Source organism: Cnephaeus nilssonii (assembly GCF_951640355.1).
Source record: "Cnephaeus nilssonii genome assembly, chromosome: 6".
Classification (NCBI taxonomy): domain Eukaryota; kingdom Metazoa; phylum Chordata; class Mammalia; order Chiroptera; family Vespertilionidae; genus Cnephaeus; species Cnephaeus nilssonii.
In genome coordinates, this window is record NC_137077.1 from 59706773 (window position 1) to 59715381 (window position 8609).

Here is an 8609-nt window from a genome sequence, read left to right on the forward strand (position 1 = left end):
GAGATTACACGTGATTGCTTGCTTTCCCTTTCTGCTTAGATGTGTTTTATTTTGTTTTTTAGTATTGATGGCAATTTACTCATTTTGCAATAAAAGAAAAATTGAAGTATTATTTTAATACTAGAGGCCCGGTGCACGAAATTCATGCACTCAGGGAGGGGGGCATCCCTCAGCCGGGCCTGTGCCCTCTCGCAGTCTGACAGCCCTTGGGGGAAATCCTTAGTGCTGTCGTGGAGGCGAGAGAGGCTCCTGCCACCGCCACGGTGCTCGCCAGCCGTGAGCCCGGCTCGGGGCTTCTGGCTGAGCGGCGCTTCCCCTGTGGGAGTGCACTGACCACCAGGGAGCAGCTCCTGCGTTGAGTGTCTTCCCCCTGGTGGTCAGTGCGTGTCATAGGAACTGGTCATTCCACCATTCGGTCAATTTGCATGTTAGCCTTTTATTATTTAGGATATGGAGGGGAGAGATAGAATGTCATTGAGGTTGGAAAACCAGCAGATGCCTAGTCAATCTAAAAAGGGCTTTGGACCCTCCTTGGCACTCTCCAATCCCTACTCCACTTTGAGCGTTTGTGCTTCCCCACGCTACTTGCATAATTTACTTTTAAAATCCAGGGATAGAGGAATTAATGATTTCCAAAGTCTCTGCCAGATCTGTGATTTTCAGACTGACCTGTATTCTTGCATGGTTATTATTGTATCTAATTCAAGCCAATGTTGGTGCTGTACTTTTCTTTGCAAGAGAAAAGCATGGAACATGAGAGATTCTTTTTTTCATTCCAGTAAACACTTTCCGCCCACTTCAGTTACTTAATGTCATTTGGACCACAGACTGCCTCAAGATCACCTGGGATATTTGTGTATAATACAAACTCGGGCTCCACCCATAACACCAACAGGTCTGGAATGGGGTCCAGGAACCTGCGTTTTATAAACTCTCTAGGGAATTTTCCTGCACAATAGAGCTCAAAATCATTTTCATAAATAACATGCAAAAAGTCTATAGTAACAAACTTTCAATATAAAAAAACACCAAAAAGCTTTTTCCTCAGAGTTCATGTTCATATACCAAAAGTAATCACAAAAATCGAGAGGTCCATAAAGTCAGACTTGTTCCAATATATTATCTCTAAATTCCCTCATCAACCCCAAATTGAGCCAACGGGTTAATATAACCACTCCCTCTTTTTGAGAGCCTCAGAAAAATGAGCAGCTAAATTAGTTTATTGGGAACAGTCAAGAAAAAGCTTCATCACATCTATGAAACATGTGAACAACATACGTTTCCCATTGATGACCCATAGGGTAGACTCTAAGCAAAGAGGAATGAAAGATCCATCTGCACCAAGAGGGAGAAAGAGCCAGGCTTGCTCTTTTCCATGGCACCTCAGAACCAGTCGACTGCCTCGAGATGAAGCTGAGCATCTCTTCCCCAGCCACTGTCAGAAACTCATTGAAGGGGACGATGAATGAAACTTGGTACCTTATGGGCACAGAAGTTGCTGCTGATGCTCTGGGTGAAGAATGGGAGGGTTACGTGGTTCGACTCAGTAGTGAGAAGGACAAACAAGGTTCCCCATGAAGGAGGTGTCCTGACCCATGCCTGTGCCCGCCTGCTACCGAGTCAGGAGCATTTCTGTTGTAGACCAAGGAGGACTGTGGAAAGAAAGGGCAAATCTGTTTGGAGCTGCATTGTGGATGCCAATCTCAGTGTTCTCAACTTGGTCATTGTGAAAAAAGGGGAGAAAGATATTCCTGGTCTCACTGATACTCCTATGTCTTGTCGCCAGGGCCCAAAAGAGCTAACAGAATTCACAAACTTTTCACATTCTCTCTCTCTCTAAAGAAGATGATGTCTGCCAATATGTTATAAGAAAGCCCCAAACTAAGAAGGTAAGAAAGCTAGGACCAAAGCACCTGAGATTCAGCGTCTTATTTCTCCACATGTCCTGAAACACAAATGTTGGTGTATTGCTCTAAAGAAACAATGTTACTAAGAAAAATATGGAAGAGGCCACAGAATATGCTAAACTTTTGGCTAAGAGAATGAAGGAGGCCAAAGCAAAACGCCAGAAACAGATCGCCAAGAGATGTAGGCTGTCCTCTCTGAGAGCTTCTACCTCTAAGTCTGAGTCCAAAGTGAGATTTTCCAAGAGTAACAAATAAATAAGGACAGACATTAAAAAACAAAACAAACAAACAAAAAGCAAACAGCTAGGCATTGCTGCCTCTCAAAAGAATTTGGTCAAATAAGGACATCAGTGAGGAATAGGTGATAGGGTTGAATTGATAAAAGTCTCCTTTATATTATGTGGAATCTAAAGAGTGGAACTCACAGAAGCGGAGTAGAATGGTGATCGCCGGGGGCTGGGGGGAGGGAGGAGGAAATGGGGAGACATTGATCAAAGGGTACAAATTTTCAGTTATAAGATGAATAAGTTCTGGAGATCTAATGTACAGCACAGTGGCTATAATTTAATGTATTACACACTTGAAATTTGCTAAATGATTAGATATTAAGTGTTCTCACCACAAAAAAACGGGGGACTATGTGAGGTGATAGATGTGTTAATTAGCTTGACTTTGGTAATCATTTCACAAATGGATCCATATATCAAATCATCACATTGTACATCTTAAATATATGTGATTTTTATTTATCAATTTTACCTCAGTAAAGCTGGGGAGAAGGGTCTCCTTTATCACTTACAGCCCATTATATTTATTTTTTAAAATATATTTGTATTGATTTCAGAAATATCAATACAAATATCAGGGAGAGAGAAAGGAAGGGAGAGGGAGAGAGAAACAGAAACATCAATGATGAGAGAGAATCATTGATCGGCTGCCTCCTGCATGCCTCACACTGGGGACTGAGCCTGCAAGCCAGGTATGTGCCCTGACTGGGAATCAAACCCTGACCTCCTGGGTTCATAGGTCAATGCTCAACCACACCGGCCAGGCCCATTATATTTATTTTGACCCTATTTTACTTCATAATTGTACTTCCACATGCCATTGTTAAATTTGAGACCACTTTGGAGGAATCCCACAGCATCTGGCAGAAACCCTCTTGGGGTGGCAAAAAGAAACCCCGCTTCTGCAGTGTCATTCTTTAATATGAGCCATAAAAGGCTGTGTAGGGGGTGTCTATTCTCATCACAGAGCTGAAAAGACTTAAGCATTGTGCTCTAAGGATAAGAGAAGATAATATAAATCCTGAACTGTATCATAGAGTTTGAAAATGAGCCCCTTTTAAAAGTGCAACACAATATAGTCAAGTTTTAAGAAAAGAAGGAAGTATAGGGCTTAATAAATGCACCTCCTTTAAAGAAACTGGTCCCCAAAATGTCCATTTCATCGCCATGACAACTAGTACTCCATCATTGCCATAGTAACCAGCTGAATAGCATTCATCTGAAGAGAAGCTCCCTGATTGAGGGACCAACGGAAGCCATTAGGAGCCACACAACACGGCTTGAAAAGGCTGTTCTGCAATCATGTTGACCTATTTCTAGCCTTCCAGTGTGTTTCAGTTCTCCAGTGTGATTCCCCAAAACCAAATGTGGATTTTGGGAATAAGACAATTTTAAGAAGTGTGTAATAATTGTTCTTCCACATGTCATTGCTAAATTTGAGACCATTTGTTTTCTACTTTTCCAGAAGTATGGGAATATATGACAGCCACACCCTTCACCAGGCCTTGCTGTTTAATTATGACACCCCTTGTGTTACAGCGACAAGGCACGCTAGCCACATCTAAAAACAGATGTTGATTGCTGGTGACAAGTTGTCTTATTTACTTTTTTTTTTCCCCAGCCATTCAGAACCCCCACATCTCACCACCTCCCATATTGGGTTTTCATACTCAGAATATCCCCCTGCACTAGTCAACACAAGGCCAGACTCCAGACAACTAGCGACAGCCCCTACACTCCAGACCCCACTGGAATCGTTCAAAGCAGCCAACCCTAAGCCTGCGTACCGTACCTGCCTTGTCCATTCCTCCCCGTGGAAGACAAAATAGAGGCTCTTGCCCACATTTCCCCCTCACTTCCTCTGCCTCCTGACCAACCCTGTGCTTCCCCAAGTGGCCCTGTGTGGCATACTGTGCCTCCTCTTCCTCTTTTTCTTTATTTTCCTTTTGTTATTTTAGTACATAGTTACGATTGAAATCCTCCAGCACAGTGGGAAGAGACAATACAGCACCGTGGGTAAGGGCCTGTCTGTTACATTCAGACTGCACAGGTTTGAGTCCCAGCTCTGCTATGCAGAGATGCTCCGTTCCTCATTTTACTTATCTGTGACATGGGGATTATGATTGTATAACCTCAGAGGATTGTTGTGAGAATTCAATGACTTAATATTGGGGGGGGGAGGGGGTTGTTTTTGTTTTTCCTATATTGTGCACTGTTTCTTTTCCTCTTGCCCCTAAATTCTCTTTTCTCCATTCTCCCACCACACTTCCCTTTGGCCAATAGACATATGGAAAGATGTTCAGTCATCAACTTGTTCTCTACATCTATGGGACTGTTTCCGTTTTGCTTTGTTTATTCATTTGTTTTGTTTTTTAAGATTCTACATATAAGTGAAATCATATGGTATTTATCTTTTTCTGTCTGACTTATTTCATTTAGCACAATATCCTCTAGAAAGATCCACCCATGTTGTCACAAATGGCAAGATTTTGTTATTTTTTATTGCTGAACTAGAGACCTGGTATACGAAATTTGTGCGCGGGTATAGTCCCTAGGCCTGGCCTGCGACCAGGGCCATCTTCTCCAGCTGCCCACAGCTGGCCCCACCCCCCACTGCCACCCACCCCCGGTTCCCCATTTGCCATCAGGTGATCGGTGCTTGACGGCCGGGGGAAGGGACCAAGAGGTGGTCAGTGCACCTCATAGTGACTGGTCCAGTGGTCATTCTGGTCATTCTGCCATTACGGTCAATTTGCATATTACCCTTTTATTATATAGGATAGAGGCCTGGTGCATGGGTGGGGGCCGGTTGTCCTGCCCTGAAGGGGGTCCTGGATTGGGGTGGGGGGAGTCTGCAGGGGGATGGGACCTCTGGGGCAGGGGGCCACAGGATTTGCAGGCCGACCCTGCCCCTGATGAGGGTGGGGGTCCCTGCTGGGGGTGGGGCCAGCCTGGGCAAGGGGCCTGGGGTAGTTTTCAGGCCGGCCACACCCCCAATCGGGGAGGGGGTCCACGCTGGGGAGCGGGGCCAGCCTGGGCGAGGGGCTTGGGGTGGTTTGCAGGCCGGCCATGCCCCTGGCTTTGTCAGGATGGACGTCCGGAAGACATCTTGTCTAATTAGCATATTATCCTTTTATTAGTATAGAATAATATTCATTTGATATGTATACTATTATTCATTCATCTATTGATGGACATCTGGGCTGCTTCCTTATCTTTGCTATTACTAGCAATACTGCAGTGAACATAGGGGTGCATATATCTTTTTGAATTAGTGGTTTTGTTTTCTTCAGATTAAATACCCAGAAATGGAATTGCTGGATCTTATGGCAGCTCTATTTTTAATTTTTTGAGGAAACTCCACACTGTTTTCCACAGTGGCTGCACCAGTCTGAATTCCCACCAACAACGCATGAGGGTTCCCCTTTCTCCACATCCTTGCCAGCACTTGTTTGTTGATTTATGGATAATAAACATTCTGACAAGTGTGCATTGATATCTCATTGTGGTTGTAATTTGCATTTCCTTGATGATTAGCAATGTTGAACATCTTTCCATATGTCTATTGGCCATCTGAATGTCCTCTTTAGAGAAATATCCATTCAAGTCCTTTGCCCATTTTTAAATTGGACTGATTTTTTTTTTTTTTGGTGTTAAATTGTATGAGTTCCCTATATATTTTTAATGTTAATTCCTTATTGGATGTATTATTTGTGAATATCTTCTCCCATTCAGTAGGTTGTCTTTTTGTCTTGTTGATGGTTTCCTTCACTGTGAAAACTTTTTTAGTTTCTTTGTTTATTTTTCTTTTATTGCCCTTGCCAAAAGAGACATATTCAAAAAGATATAGCTAAGAACAATGTCAGAGTCTAAGACCTAGAGCAGCTGAGCAGGGGTGCCAGACCAGGGCAGGGCTACAGTCGCTGTCATCGGGGCGAGCCTCTGGTGGTTACTAAAAATTCTTTGCTCCAGTGTGGTGCAGTCCCACCTGGCCTTTGCACCTACTCCCAGCACCGGCCCCACTCACACCCACTGCCGGCACCAGAGCCGCTGCTCGCACCCACTGCCAGCACCCGGCACTGGCCCCTATCACTTGACGCTGTCAGTGGGTTCGAGCAGCGGCTGCCAGCCCCGATTGCCCCTGAGGGCTTCTCCACCTGCCCCTGCTCCTGATGGGCAATCAGGGCAGCAGCCACCGCTTGCACCCACTGCTGGTGCCAGCCCCAATCACTCAGTGCCATCAGCGGGTGCAAGTGGGTCCTGTGCCATCAGCATGTGGGAGTGGTGTGGCAGGAATGGGGCTGCTGGCAGACAGGGGACTGGGGGCCGAAGTGGGAGGGGCCGGATGGGTGTGCAGAGGATGGGCCGAGACCCACCCCTGTGCCCACCCCAGCCTTTGGGCCTACAGTTCCTTTCAAGGTGCACGAATTCGTGCACTGGGCCCCTAGTTTTTTATAAAGCTGGTTTAATGGTGAACCCTTTGAGTTTTTGCTTGTACAGAAAACTCTTTATCTCCCCTTCAAATCTGAATGATAACCTTGCTGGATAAATTATTCTAGGTTGTAGGTTCCTTTCTTTCAGCACTTTAAAGATGTGTTTTCACTCCCTTCTGGCCTGTAATCTTGCTGAGAAATCAGCTGCTAGCCTTATCGGGTTTCCACTTGCTTTCTTCAGGATTGTCTCTTTAACTTTTGCCATTTTAATTACAATATATCTTGGTGTAAGTCTCTTTGGGTTCATCTTGTTTGGAACTCTGTGCTTCATGGACCTGGATGTCTGTTTCCTTTCCCAGGTTAGGAACGTTTTCAACCATTATTTCTTTGTACAAAGTTTCTGTTCCTTTCTCTCCTTCTTCTCCTTCTGGGTGCCCTAAAATGTGAATGTTTGAGTGTTTGATGTTATCCCAGAGGTCTCCTAAACTATCCTCATTTTTAAAAAATTCTTTTTCCTATTCTGATTGCTTAATTTCCACTAGTCTCTCTTCCAGGCCACTGACCCATTCTTTTGTATTAGCTAATCTGGTGTTGATTTCTTCTCATGTATATTTCATTTCAGTTCTTGTATTCAGGTCTGCTTGGTTCTCTACTATACTTTCTCTTAGTTGAAGTTTTCCCTAAATTCCTCTATTCCATTCTCATTTCCTTAGGGCTTTGTTATGGGGATTTTCCTTGTTCATTCATTTGAGAAAGATATTCTTCTGTCCCTTTATTTTGTTTGACTTTTTGTGTTTGTTTATATGAATTAGACAAAATAGTTACCTTTTCCAGTCTTAACCCTTTGCACTCACTTGCTTTTTTCTCGATTCCTGCTACCGATGCTAACCGTGTCGAGTCACACTCGACATCCGAGTGCAAAAGGTTAAAAATGTGGTCTTATGTAATAGCAGCCTCTATGTGTGCCAGGTGGGTTTTTCAGGCCAATAGGAGCTGAGCAGGTTTTTAAGGCATCCAGGGCACTGGCCTACCAAACCATAGTGGCCCCAGGTGGGAAGGTCAGGTGTGTTTAATAAGGCCTTACTGATCCTGCCTGTTTCCTTAGTTCCACAGGGTGAGATGGGCTCAGGCTGCAGCAAACTTACAGGTAGGTCAGAGCACCTGAATAGAACCCCCACCCACCCTATGGAGGTTTCGGGGGAGGTAAGTAATGGTGCTTCCCAGCACCTCTGACCTCAGAGAATGTCCACAGTCCCTGGAGAGCTCCCACAGCTCTCCTGTCTTCTCTATACAGTCTCTTTTGTTTGTTGTAGCGAAAGTGGTCCTGAGTAGGCTTTATGTGCCTGGTAGTTTTGAAAAGCCTGTTGGAGCAGAGCAGGCACTGACGGTGCCTGGGGCACTGGCTTAGGGGGTTGGAGTGGCTCCTGGAAGGGAGGCCAAAGGGGTGTGGTGACTGTCCTGTTCCTGCCTGCTCCCTTTGTGAGTGGGCAAAAGGCTCCAGGCAATGTAGCTGGGAATGCACGTGATTTTGCAGATAGGCAAAGCACCTGAGTAGAGCTCTGGGGGCCCTATGGAGAGGAGGGCACTTAATGATGCTCACTGGCTTCCCCAGTCAGGAGAGTTCCCACAGCTCCGAAGGGCTTCTGCAAGCTCCCCAGCCTTCTATATTTGGTCTCTTTCTCCCCTTTGTTGTTCAGGAGCTGTTCATTCAGCCCTCAGCTGTCTCATAGGAGTAACCGCTCTGTATTTAGGGGTATATTCGAGTTTGCTCAGGGCAGGGGATGAGTTCAGTGTTCTCCTAGCCACTACCATCTTGGACCTCCTGCCTCCTTCATTTAATGAGGCCACTGAGAAGCTCAACTGCAAGGAACCTTTAAGGGTTGGGGGAGGGGGAAAAGGGGTTGACACTCCTGTAAAATAACAGAGGGGGGAGGATTCAGGCATGTGGCAGCACTCTTATTTATATATGTGCATGAACTACT

General features: G+C 45.1%; 1 pseudogene across 1 annotated transcript; it reads left to right on the forward strand.

Annotated features, from left to right (window-relative positions):
• The first annotated feature begins 1407 nt into the window (after positions 1–1407).
• Positions 1408–2162, forward strand: LOC307101985 (small ribosomal subunit protein eS6-like; annotated as a pseudogene). Its single transcript has one exon. The product of its transcript is annotated as a small ribosomal subunit protein eS6-like (transcript).
• Positions 2163–8609: the final 6447 nt, after the last annotated feature.